This window comes from Hordeum vulgare, chromosome 2H (genome assembly GCF_904849725.1).
Source record: "Hordeum vulgare subsp. vulgare chromosome 2H, MorexV3_pseudomolecules_assembly, whole genome shotgun sequence".
NCBI classification, from domain to species: Eukaryota; Viridiplantae; Streptophyta; class Magnoliopsida; order Poales; family Poaceae; genus Hordeum; species Hordeum vulgare.
Window position 1 is genome coordinate 399,897,489 of NC_058519.1, and position 12,733 is coordinate 399,910,221.

Sequence of the window (12,733 nt, forward strand, 5' to 3'; positions counted from 1 at the left end):
CGATATGTGAGTGGCGTAGCGATGAGGTGGAGTGGTGGCAGGTTGGCCCGCACTCGCTAGGGATGCATCGTGACGGGTCTTGGTGAGGGTGCCTTTGCCTTCGCCCCTGGCTGGTGCCGGGGGTTCTTGGTATGTCTTGAGCTGTTTGTGTAGGTCTTGCCGACGTCTCGTTCCGGCTCTTCGCTTGGGTTGGTGGTTGCTCTTGAGGGGTTGTACTCTGAACGCATGTGCAAAAGTTAGGAGCACTAGGTACCCCATTACTAGTGCACCGACAGGAGTCCCCGGGCCTCGCCCATACGCGCTCGCCTAGCACTATTGGGTCAGGCCGGAAGTTCGTGCATGGGCGTGAAATTTGCAAATAGATAACCACCAACCGACTCTTATGCACTGTCCCACCAGTTCAGGCCGTTTCTGGCATGCGCGCTGCATGCATTGCGCGAATCTCGCGGTGGGTGCGCGTGCCTTAAAGGCCTGGTCATGACAGAAGCCGCAACATCGTGGATTGGATTGATGGGCCGGTTACCTGTTCGCCCGCAATGGTTGGCAACATCATAAGTGGAGGTGGGCGGCGACCCTTGGAGTGTGAGGGAGCCAGCCCCCTACACCCTCCCTATAAAAGCGGGAGGGGAGCAACAGACTATGCTCATCCATCCTCCTCCTTTCTTCTGACATAGGGTTTCCCAACTTTCTCTTCTCCTGCCGTCCTTTGAGGTGGCTTTGTTTGTTGGCTATGGAGGGGAAGCACGAGCGCCCCCCATCTTCTATGCGAGCAGCAAGAGCTTCCCGTTCGGATCATGCAACCGCTTCAGTCGTGGCAACGGAGGGCGGCACCAGTGCTTGAGATGGGGGCGCTGGAAGGGCTCGGGGCGGCCGAGGAGCACGTGGTCGAAGGGGATGGAGCGTTATGCCCGACCCTCCCTCGGTGGCACCAGCGCAGCCATTTCAGGGACACACCAAAGACACGGCGTTAGTGTTCATCATCAGGTTGTGTGGCCCTCCCTGTGGTCGTTTGTGCCTCCCTTGTTCTAGGGTGATGGAGGTTGACAAGGCGGAGGGAGTGTGGCTCCGCGTGCACGCTGAATATCCAACGCCATGTGCCATGTTCTTGAGGCGCGAGTGGAATACCTTCGCACGTGCCCATAACTTAATGGCGGGGCATATTCTCCGCTTCAAGCTGGGGGAGGCCTACATGCTCTCCATTAAGATCTATAGGCAATCGGGAGCTCATCTTGGCTATTGCAAAGAGAGCTTGAGAGGCACTAAAAGTTCCTCCTCGAGCGGAAATGATGAGGAGGACAACAGTGATGAGGATGGCAACAGCGAGTCCCGAGCCGTCAAGTCGGAGTACAACAGCTCGGGCTCCACCTGACCGTCGGTCCATCGGTCGCACCGTCACCGTCAGCTCAGGCCCCTCCCCCTCTCGGCAGGATGGTCTTGCCGGGGCTCCTTGGCTCGTACGCTGCCTCATCTTCCATCTGGGTCCCGTAACACATCATGGACTTTGACTTCTTCTTCACCACCGATGGGTACGCCGATCTTTGTCAGGTTGGGCTTGTACTTGGGCTTCTCCATGCCCTCTTCTTCTCATCGATCCAAACCCCGAGGGGAGAGGGACAAGAATGGCATTATGAGGAACTTATCTTTTTATAAAGCAAAAGGTTGTAGTCTTTTGCTAAATTTTTACTAGTGGAAATGTAATCTATTTTATCCATTTTGTACTAGAGAATGAATAGAATGAGCGCCCTTCAACTTTCTCGAGTACTATGCCCTCGCCCTTCTATCCGCATTGTGTTTTATGTTCTTGCCCCACAGGACTCCTTGTCGGGTTGGCACAAAGTGCAGGTGTCGAAGGGGGAGCAAGCGCCCTGGTGACACATGATCACCGTCCCCTGGCAAGGACCCTTGTAAGTATGGGCGTGGTCCACCCTCCGAGGCTAACAAGCGACAAGAGACGAAGGATGGCTCGTCCCGACAAGGGTTCCTATAATGCAGAGAGTTCCATTGCACATAGTCGAAAAGGAGCGACAAGGATTTCCTCACAGAAAATAATGGAACCACACGTAAATTAAGATAGTTTAAACTTATCTCTTTGGGGGAACCCTCTTAAAGGTGAGATGGTTCTTCATCCTTGCCTTTCCGTTGTCTCCCGTTCACCTAGAGGTAAAACATACACAGAAAAAAAGAGGCTCCATCCTCTTGAAGAGAGGGGAGACACGATAACAAGGATCACAAGTTCATCAAGCATTCTTAATAACTGGTAAACTAGGGCAATAGTGACATCATAACACAAGTAAATGTGTAATGCATGATGCACATGCAAATGATGATATGATGCAATGCCTAGCTTTATTTATGCATAGGGTCTGTGTCTGGCTTTGCACAAAGGGTTACATGCAACTTCGACAAAGCTTGTACAAAAGGTGGTTGCCGGGGACTCGGCCCGGCAACCACGTCTTACGGGCTGAACTTAAGAATATGCTCAATATTCCATGACTTAAGCACTTTGATGCCATCTTCGGTCTCTAGACGGACTGCGCCAGGTGAGGTGACTTGTACTACCCGGTAAGAGCCCTCCCACTTTGGTGTCAACTTGTTGGAACCCTTGGCGGACTAAACGCGCCTAAGGACAAGGTCAGCCTTCCTCAAAGCTCCAGGAATGGACCCTACGGCTATGGTAGTGGCATAGGGCCTGCTGGTAGTGTGCAACACGCTTAGCAGCCTAGAGATGACCTTCCTCTAGGAGTGTCGCAATGTCATGTCGCAGCTACCGTTGCACCACTTCATCGTATGCAAGCACTCGAGGCGACCCGTATATGAGTTCTGTGGGAATAACTACTTCTGCCCGTTATACTAGGGAGAGAAGTGTCTGGCCGGTAGCTGTATTCGGTGTCGGTCTGAGGGCCAAAGAACCACCCGCAGCTCATCAATCCAGTGCTTTCCGCATCTTCGCAGTCTATCGAAAGTTCTTGTACCAAGTCCCTGCAATACTACGGCATTCATCGTCTCGACTTTCCTGTTGCTTCTTGGGTGCACAACAGAGGCGAAGAAGACCTTGCTTCCAAGGCTTTGGATGTACTGCATGAATATGCGGCTTGTGAACTACGTGTCGTTGTTAGTGATTACTCTGTTGGGTACTCCAAAGCGGCACACGAGTCCTTTCATGAAGGGGCCCAAGATATCGAGCCCCCAGACCGAGAATGGCCAGGATAAAGCGATCACCTGGAGGGCTTGTGCTCGCTGATGAATGTTCTTGGAATGGAACTAGCAGGCTTCACACTTGGTAACTAGCTCAGTTGCATCTTGGAGGGCTGTGGGCCAATAGAAGCCTTATCGAAAAGCTTTCCCGACAAGGGCCCTTGATCCTATGTGCGACCCAACATGACTCCATGAATCTCTACCAACAGCTTTAGTCCTTCTTCCCGGCAAATGCACCTTAATTTCATACTGTCGGGTCTCCTTCTGTATGAGTGTCGTCGACAAACTGGTACATATTAGACATGCGCGCTACTTTTTCGGCTTCTTCTTGTTTTTCGAGAAGTTCTCCTGTCTAAAGGAATTGGATGATGTGCTGCACCCAAGCCGGAGCCTGTTGCACGACAGCAAGGACTAAAGCGATCTTCTCTTTCGTGGGAACGCTTGCCTCTACCACAAGAACCTGGGGTTCCACGGGAGGGAGCGGATCACCATGCGAAACAGAGCTGCCTCCGACAACTTTTCTATCGGGGGCTTCAGGAAGCTCTGCCGGGAAACGTTTGCCGGAGTTTAGTTTTTTTTCTTTTTCTAGTCATCATCTAAGGGGATAAGGACGGTTGAGTGAGGTGAAGAACAAAAACTCCTGGTTCCATAGGAAGCTTCTGCACGGCACACTTTCACAGGTGATCTGCAATGTTGTTTTCTGCACTTGGCACATGTTCTGCCTGCAGCCCTTAAAAGCATTCTTCCAATTTTCTCACTTCCTCTACATAAGCCTCCATCAACAAACTCTGATAATCTTTGTTGACCTGCTTCACCATGAGCTGAGAGTCTCATGTGATGATCAGCTTCTTGATCCCCAACTCCATCGCAATTCTAAGTCCCGCAAGGAGTCCTTCATATTCAACGGTGTTGTTGGTAGCTTCTTTCTATGGAAAATGCATTTGGACCACGTACTTGAGGTGCTCTCTGGTGGGGGCGATGAGGAGAACACCTGCCCCGGCACCCTGGAGTGAGAAGGCACCGTCAAAGTACATGACCCATTCCTTAGGTGCTTCTCTGTCGGGGAGAATGGTTTCTTAGACCTCTTCGTCTTGTGTGGGTGTCCATTCCGCTATGAATTCCGCTAGTGTTCTACTCTGAATGGTCGAAGTGCTTTTGTACTTCAACCCAATACTTGATAGCTCCAGAACCCACTTGACTATCCTGCCTGTGACTTTGGGGTTCCTCAGGAAGTGATGTAGTGGGAAACTAGTGACAACCGTGATCTCATGGGATTGGAAGTAGTGGCGCAACTTCCTCGAGGCCATGATGAGGCCGAAGATCAGCTTTTGAACTCTATAGTACCTTGACCTAGCCCCCTGTAACAAGGAGCTGACAAAGTTCACCGGCCGTTGTACCACCTTCTTCTTCGCGATCTCACCGGAGCTCTCCTTGCTAGCCTGTGAGGTTTCTTCTGAGTTTGTGCTGGACGTTGTCGTGGAGACTCTCGCTTCATCACCGGCAGTGTCAGCCGTGACGGTTGCTTCTTCATCTATCTCCCGTTGTGCCACTAAGGTCGCGCTAACCACTTGATTCGTTGCTGCTAAGTATAGCAGCAATGGCTCTTGCGGCTTGGGAGCGACAAAGGTGGGAGCGGAAGCAATATATGTTTTCAGATCTTGCAGCACTGCATGTGCTTCCGGGGTCCACTTCATCGGGCCAGCCTTCTTCAGGGTCTTGAAGAACAGCAAGGCCCATTCAACAGATTTGGAGATGAATCTTCTCAACATGGCAACGCATCTAGTCAGATGTGTCACGTCCTTGACTATCTTGGGTGCTTGTATCATCTCGATAGCTTTGATCTTGTGGGGATTGGCTATAATTCCTCGCTGAGACAAAAAGAACCCAAGTAGCTTGCTGGACGGACACCAAACACACATTTCTGAGGGTTGAGCTTTAGGTTGATCTTGCACAGGTTCACAAAGGTCTCTTCCAAGTCTTGCACAAGGGTAGCTTCACCTCTGGTCTTGACTACTATGTCATCCATACAAGCTTCCACATTTCTGTGTAGGTGGGGTCCGAATCCAATCTGCACGGTTGTGGCAAAGGTAGAACCATCGCTCTTTAACCTGAAGGGCATCCGTACAAAGCAGTACGTGACGCATGGAGTTATTAATGCGGTCTTTTCCTCATCTTCTTTGCCTGTGAATAACTGGCGGTATCCGGAATATGCGTCGAGGAAGGAAAACCGATTGCACCCGGAAGTTGGCATCAACTCTGCGGCAAGGAAAATGGGTCCTTCGGGCATGCTTTGTTTAAGTGTGTGAAATCAATGCAAAGCCTTCATTTCCCATTAGCCTGGGGCACCACTACCGGGTTAGCTAACCATGTTGGGTGCAGTACTCCTCGGACCAAACCTACTGCTTCTAGCTTGTTGATCTCTTCAGCGATAAACTATTGTCTCTCCAAGGCATGTTTTCTAACCTTCTGCTTGACGGGTCTGGTGTGAGGGCAAACAACAAGGTGGTGCTCAATTACCTCTTTGGGAACACCGGGGGTGTCAGAAGTATGCCACATAAACACATCGACATTCCCCCGCAGAAAGGCAACAAGCACGCTTTCCTATTTGTCATTAAGGGTGGCCCTAATGGTAAATGTACCATCAGAGCTATCCTCCCTTGCTAGGACCTTCTTCGTCACAGGATAGGATACCTTGGACTTCCTGGTAGTAGAACTCTCCACAAGGTCATCGACGGGTGCAGCGCACTCCGTGGAGGCGTGCTTCCTGGAGTCCTTGCCGGTGTTCCTACTAGACTTCTTCTCCCTCTTCTGGCTCCTCACGGGAGCGGGTCTTTTCGCGCTTTTAGCTGCTACCGCGTCTTGATGCATCTGATCTATGCAAAAGACTATGTCCTTCTTGTCAGACGGGATGGAGATTACTCCCATGGGGCTTGGCATCTTCAAAACATTGTAAGCATAGTGGGATGTTGCCATGAATTTTGACAAGGTTGGGCGACCAAGAACTCTGTTGTATGGCAGGGAGAGCTCGACCAAATCAAACACGACCTTCTCAGTCCGGTAGTTGAGCTCTCCGTCGAATATAACCGGCAAAGTTATCTTTCCCTTCGGTTGGCCTCTCCCGGGGTTAATCCCTTGGAATTAACCCGTAGGCTTGAGCTCGCTGTTAGGCATCTGTAGCCTATTGACCACCTCAGGAGAAATTAGGTTCATCCCAGCACCGCCGTCAACTAACACCTTACACACCTCGAGGTTGCACACTATTGGAGAAACCAACAGGGGCAGACACCCAACCACGGTTACGCGATCAGGGTGATCCTCCCGTTAATGATAATAGGCGTGTGGGGCCCTTTGACTGGCCTTTGAGACTCTACCGCACGCTCCATGGCATTAACTTCACACACCCATTGTTTGAGCTGGCAGCGAGAGGAGTGCAAGGAAGCACCCCCGATACGTCTCAAACGTATCTATAATTTTGTATGGTTTCATGATGTTATCTTGTCATCTTTGGATGTTTTATGTACCTTTTATATCTTTTTTGGGACTAACTTATTAATTCAGTGCTAAGTGCCAGTTCCTGTTTTTTCTGTGTTTTTGGCTCTTTTCAGATCTGATTTTGGAACGGAGTCCAAATGGAATAAAATCCCCGAATTAAATTTTTCCCGAACGGAAGAAGATCACGGGGCTTGTGGGCCAAGCCAGGAGGTCTATAGGGAGCCCACAAGCCCCCCATCCGCCACCAGGGGGCGGCGGTGGGCAGGCTTGTGGCCTCCCTGGCGCCCCCCTGACCTAGATCCTTCGCCTATATATTCCCTAAAATACAAATAAAATCAAGGGATCCACGAAAATACTTTTCCGCCGCCGCAAGCTTCCGTTTCCGCGAGATCTCATCTGGAGACCCTTCTCGGTGCCCTACCGGAGGGGACTTTGGAGTTGGAGGGCTTCTACATCAACATCATCGCCCCTCCAATGACTCGTGAGTAATTCACTTCAGACCTACGGGTCCGTAGTTAGTAGCTAGATGGCTTCTTCTCTCTCTTGGATCTTCAATACAAAGTTCTCCATGATCTTCATGGAGATCTATCCGATGTAATCCTCTTTGGCGGTGTGTTTGTCGAGATCCGATGAATTGTGGATTTGTGATCAGATTATCTATGATATATATTTGAGTCTTTGCTGATTTCTTATATGCATGATTTGATATCCTTGTAAGTCTCTCCGAGTCTTGGGTTTTGTCTGGCCAACTAGATATATGATTCTTGCAATGGGAGAAGTGCTTGGTTTTGGGTTCTTACTCTGTAGTGACCTTTCCCAGTGACAGTAGGGGCAGCAAGGCACACATCGTGTAGTTGCCATCAAAGGTAAGAAGGTGTTCTTTGTCATAGATATGAGATTGTCCATCTACATCATGTCATCTTGCTTAAGGCGTTACTCTGTTCTTTCAGACATAATACACTAGATGCATGCTGGATAGCGGTCGACCACTACACCACAGCACTACATTCTTAACACACAAGTTGGTCAGTATAACAGCTTCCACCAACAGACAGTCTGTTGGGAAAAAGTATTGCCGACCGATCAGGTCTGTTGGGGAAAAACCAGACGGGAAAGCCCATTGCCGATAAACAAAGTTTTGCCGAGCAATAGACCGACGATAGTACGAAGAAGTGCCGACCGACAGTCCATCGGCGATGTCATGGATCTTTCCCGACTGACGACCTGTTGGCCTTTGAAGTAACCTTTCCCAACTGATGTGTCGTTGATATTTTGGTTTTGCCGACCGACTGTCTGTTGTCCATGTATGAACCTTTCCCAACTGATGGCCTGATGGTGGCTTCTTTGCCGACCGACTTGCCGTCAGCCCTATCATAAACATTTCCCAACCAACAGTCTGATGATGTTTTGTTTTGCCAACCAACAATTCAGCAGAGGCTGATGATATATATTATTTGGACTTACTTAGAATGCGAACCAACAATTCAGCAAAGGCTGATGATATATATTATTTGGCCTTACTTAAACAATATCAACCACGTTAGATATCTAACTCACCATACGGTATGCATGTACTCCGAAATATTAAAACATATGCAAACATATCGATTTTTGTTGCTCTGTTACACTTGCAAACATTTATGTTTGTTTGCTACGAAATACCCACCTAAGTAAGGAGAGCCAAAATGTGCATTGTTTCTACTCCATTGTTCCCAGTATGGCTAAATGATCCACCATTACAAAACGATAGCTAGGAGACCCACCATTACAAAACGATAGCTAAGAGATCCCCCATATAGATGTACAAAACGATAGCTAGATCCACCATATAGTCTCAAACTACCAGCTTCATGGTGCCTTCCTTGTCCTCTTGTCTTTCCTACAATGTTAACAATAGAGATGACATAGTAAGGGTTATAGCGGATTTATAAAAATGCTCAGTATTTTAAGATTTTTATGTATTTTTTACTATTAGCAAGTAAAATGGCATCTAAATTGTGGAATATGAACATAGGCTCTGTGTCACTAAGTGACATGCACACAAGATCTTTTAATGATCAAAAGTTGGTTGCTACAATACAGTCTAAACATACAGTACAGTCACAACATTGAAAATGCATCCAACCATACAGTCAGGTTAAAATAAAGCTTTGTATAGTCTTGGGTAAAAAAATAAGCTCCATTCATAAATTACTGACCACTACCAAATTAGTTCCATACTCGAGGGCTCAAAGAAATAAAAATTCATGCCCTTAAAATAATTTGTCAGCCACCAACAACTATTAACCCTGTCATTTCACAACATATGATACAGCCACCAACAACTATCCTGCTGCTACCAATTCACAGCATATGATACAACCACAAAAATCATCCACACTCCACTTTCCAATTAACAGCATATGTAAAGCTCTAACTCTGCTACAACACGCAGTATAAACAGTATGATGTGTTGTATGTTTAGACTGCCAAAAATGATGTGATGTACAGTATAAACAGTATAATTTGCACCAACTAAGTGCATGACAAGAACTATCCATGCTTGATAGCAGCAGACAGACCACCAGCAAAAAAAAGGCCTAACAAGTAGGAAAGAATGTGATGCTCCAGAGTAACATGTGCTTTGCATAAATGCAGCTAAAATTGGTGGGTAGTTTACCGCTTCTTCCCAAGGAAAATTGTTTTCATAATGTACCTAATTTTGCATGCTGACATCAAATATAGAAGAGTTTCTTATTTCAGTGGTGCAGTGAATCGGACAAGACAGAAATAAGCACTCTAGTACATTTGAGGAGCAAGTTCAACTGCAAACTACCAGCTAAAATTATAGGGATCAAACAGAAGTGTACTCATATATAATCTATGCCCACGGAAAAAGAAGAGTTAAAAGAAGAGGTAAACAGAAGGATAAGATCAGTCACATAGCAGGACCAACTAAAAAATAAGATCAGTCACACAGCAGCAGTTTTTATGCCCATTGTGGCAGTAGCAGTTTTGTGCCCATTTATGACATTGCTCTGTTTTCCAATTTTCGACAGTGCTCTGCTTTCGTGATAACTCTGTCATTGCTATGGTTTTGATCATCAACAAAATTCTATGAAGTCTCTAATTATTAACCCTGTCATTGCTATGGTTTTGGTCAAGGATAGTACCTTAATGGCGGGTCGAGGAAGATGCCCCTGGCTTGTAGGGCTTCATCTGGCAAAGTAATCATGAGTCAATATCTTAACGAGTGGCTCGGATAATAGGTAAGCACATGCATGTCAAGCAAAATGATCTTAACGAGTGGCTCAGATAACGGCGGGTCGTTTTGTTGCACACGCATGGTAAGAAAAAGGATATGCATTCTGGTTCTAAAATGGCACCAAGATATTCTGCACATCCTGGTTCTGAAATGGCACAAGGATATTCTGCACATGATCACCCTCAGATATGTTTCTACATTCTGGTTCCAAAATGGCACAAAAATATTCTGCACACGAGAATCACTTCTGCAAGTTCAAATTATTTCAAAATAATAGGTAAGTAGCTTAAGACCTAGAACCACTGCACAGGAAAATGAAGGATGGTGGACTGTTATACAATACAAATCATCCTTTAAGACATAGAACCAATGCACAGAAAAATTTAACCAGTGCACAGAAAAATTAATAGGTAAATTCAAATTATTTCAATTAACAGAACCAGTGCACACAACCAGTGCACAGAAAAATTAACAGAACTAGTGCACAGAACTAGTGCACAGAAAAATTATTTGAAATCAATTTGATGCTACTTTGTGACAGAACATATATTGTTGGTGATTACCTTGCTAGATGGCCATGGAATGGACTTTGTGACAGCATCAGCGATATATTGTAAACCGTCACATTCAAAAGGCACCGTAGCATCCCTTCTGATCGCAACATTGACAACAACCTCATAAGTCCCTGGTCCAAGGGGCTCTTCGCCCACAATAGTGTCTGGATCAACTGAGATAATTGTTGCCTTAGCAACAGGAGTTTCAGGACCAGTCCATGCATATAGAAGCACATCCGTACCAATCTGAATCAACGATAATTTTAGAAACATGAAAATAATATAGAATTTAAACATATAGGTAAGCATGAGAAGATTAACAGGCTTTCATCTTCATGGGTTGATGAGCTTCTTGCAGGGGGCTTTGCAACAACTCTTCTACGAACAAAGGGCTCTTAATCATCCCCTTGATCATCTTCTTCGCCATCATTATCTTCCTCAACTGCAAGTATTGAGTTCTATTCAGACAACAATATGGAAAACAAAGTTATTGCATGCAAGAAGGATTATTGATGCAATGGAAATATGTGGAAATAGTTCTTTACTTCTCGAGAATTGGAACCGTTATGCGAGCTAGGAGTTTCCATATCATGCCCTCTTTGTGAACCCAACATCAATTCCATTCGGTCCAGTCGTTCATGCATTTCTAGCACATGCTCCTCCAGCATGCTAACACGATTTTCAGCTACTCGACGCCCTTCCATTGCAACCAGAACTCTTGTGCTCATTTTACCCCGTGTACCAGGTGTGCCCAAATCTTGAGGCGTTGGCCCTATACCTAACACACGGACACGACCCCTTGGCTCCTTAATTCCACATACACGTGCAAACAGATCACCTTCTTTAATACTTTTTTCCTTCCATTCAGGGTGTGTTTCAGCATTCTCTATGAGGTCTTTCTACAAAATGACATTCACTTGCTATGTTAATTCTACTTGTACAATTTCTGAGTAATTCTACTTGTACAGTTTCTGAGCATGGCAAAAGAGACTTACAATTGTTGCTGCTGCCTGAGGCACATAACTACCTTTCCTATCCCCTTTCTTGCATGTATGCGTTTCGATATAAACTTGATCTCTTCGAGGCTCATGCCCAAGTTTGACAACCTGCAATCATTTATTTATGCATTAGCAATAGAGACTCTTGCTGCCATCTATTATATACTTAAAACGATAGAAAAGAGACGGCTAAGATACGTCTAGTGGCTACGAGGTAGATACTTGGTGACCTTTTATGGACACGGAATGATTGGAAAAATAAAATAAAATTATATCACCACCAACAATGACACTGATTGTAAAATGAAAAGTTATTCACAAAACTGGTGAAAATCATCATAACTATATTTACCATTTCATCGGCAACACGGGCATGACTCTTGTTGCCAGATGTATGAGGCACTGCATTGGCACGATTCCTCTTTGCGATAGCACTGCGGGACTACAAGAAGAAAGAAAGGAAAGCAGATTTATACTATGAGTAGCCATGTTGACAGAGTGCTGCATGTATACTATGATTCAGCGGGATGGCTTACTTCAAATACCGAAGATCTCCAGTAAGTAATAAGGGCCTTCCAATCAGCTTCACTAATTCTGCTATCACGTCTTTTCATAAGTTGTGCATCAGTGAGTGTAGCATCAAACTTGTGCCTCTTCAAATCTGACTTCCAATCCTTCCATTTTATGTGTGAAGTGTTGATAACAAAGCTCAAAGCGGATGAATCCAGATCATAAAATGCCTATTAAAAATAGAGAAACCAGGAAACTCAGTTAGACAAGAACTGAAATAGTATACGTTAATCAAATATGCCCATTTATACCTTCAAGGTCTCCCACACCAACAACTTCTAGTCTACATCAACATCTCGCCAATCTAACTCTGCAGGTGGTATATGCTTCCTCACCAAAGTACCAATGAAATTGGTAAATTCAGTGGCATCTGGCCCAATAGGCTGGCCATTCCCATTAAGTGGAATATGGATTTTGGGTTGATTGAGCCTAGCATATATGTATGATCTCTTCAAGATGATCTCCCACGATGCAGCCTCCTGAAGAAAAAATTGCATAAGAACCGAAGCCTAAGCAAAACCTTCAATTTATGTTCATGGGCAACATCCATTGGGTTATGCTAGGAATACACTAAGATAACAACTTCAGTAAATCCTGGAGTCGACATTTGTTATTAAACTCAGCATATTTTCACTAGGAAATATTCTGCTAGGTAAAATCAAATACCACAAGCTAATTGC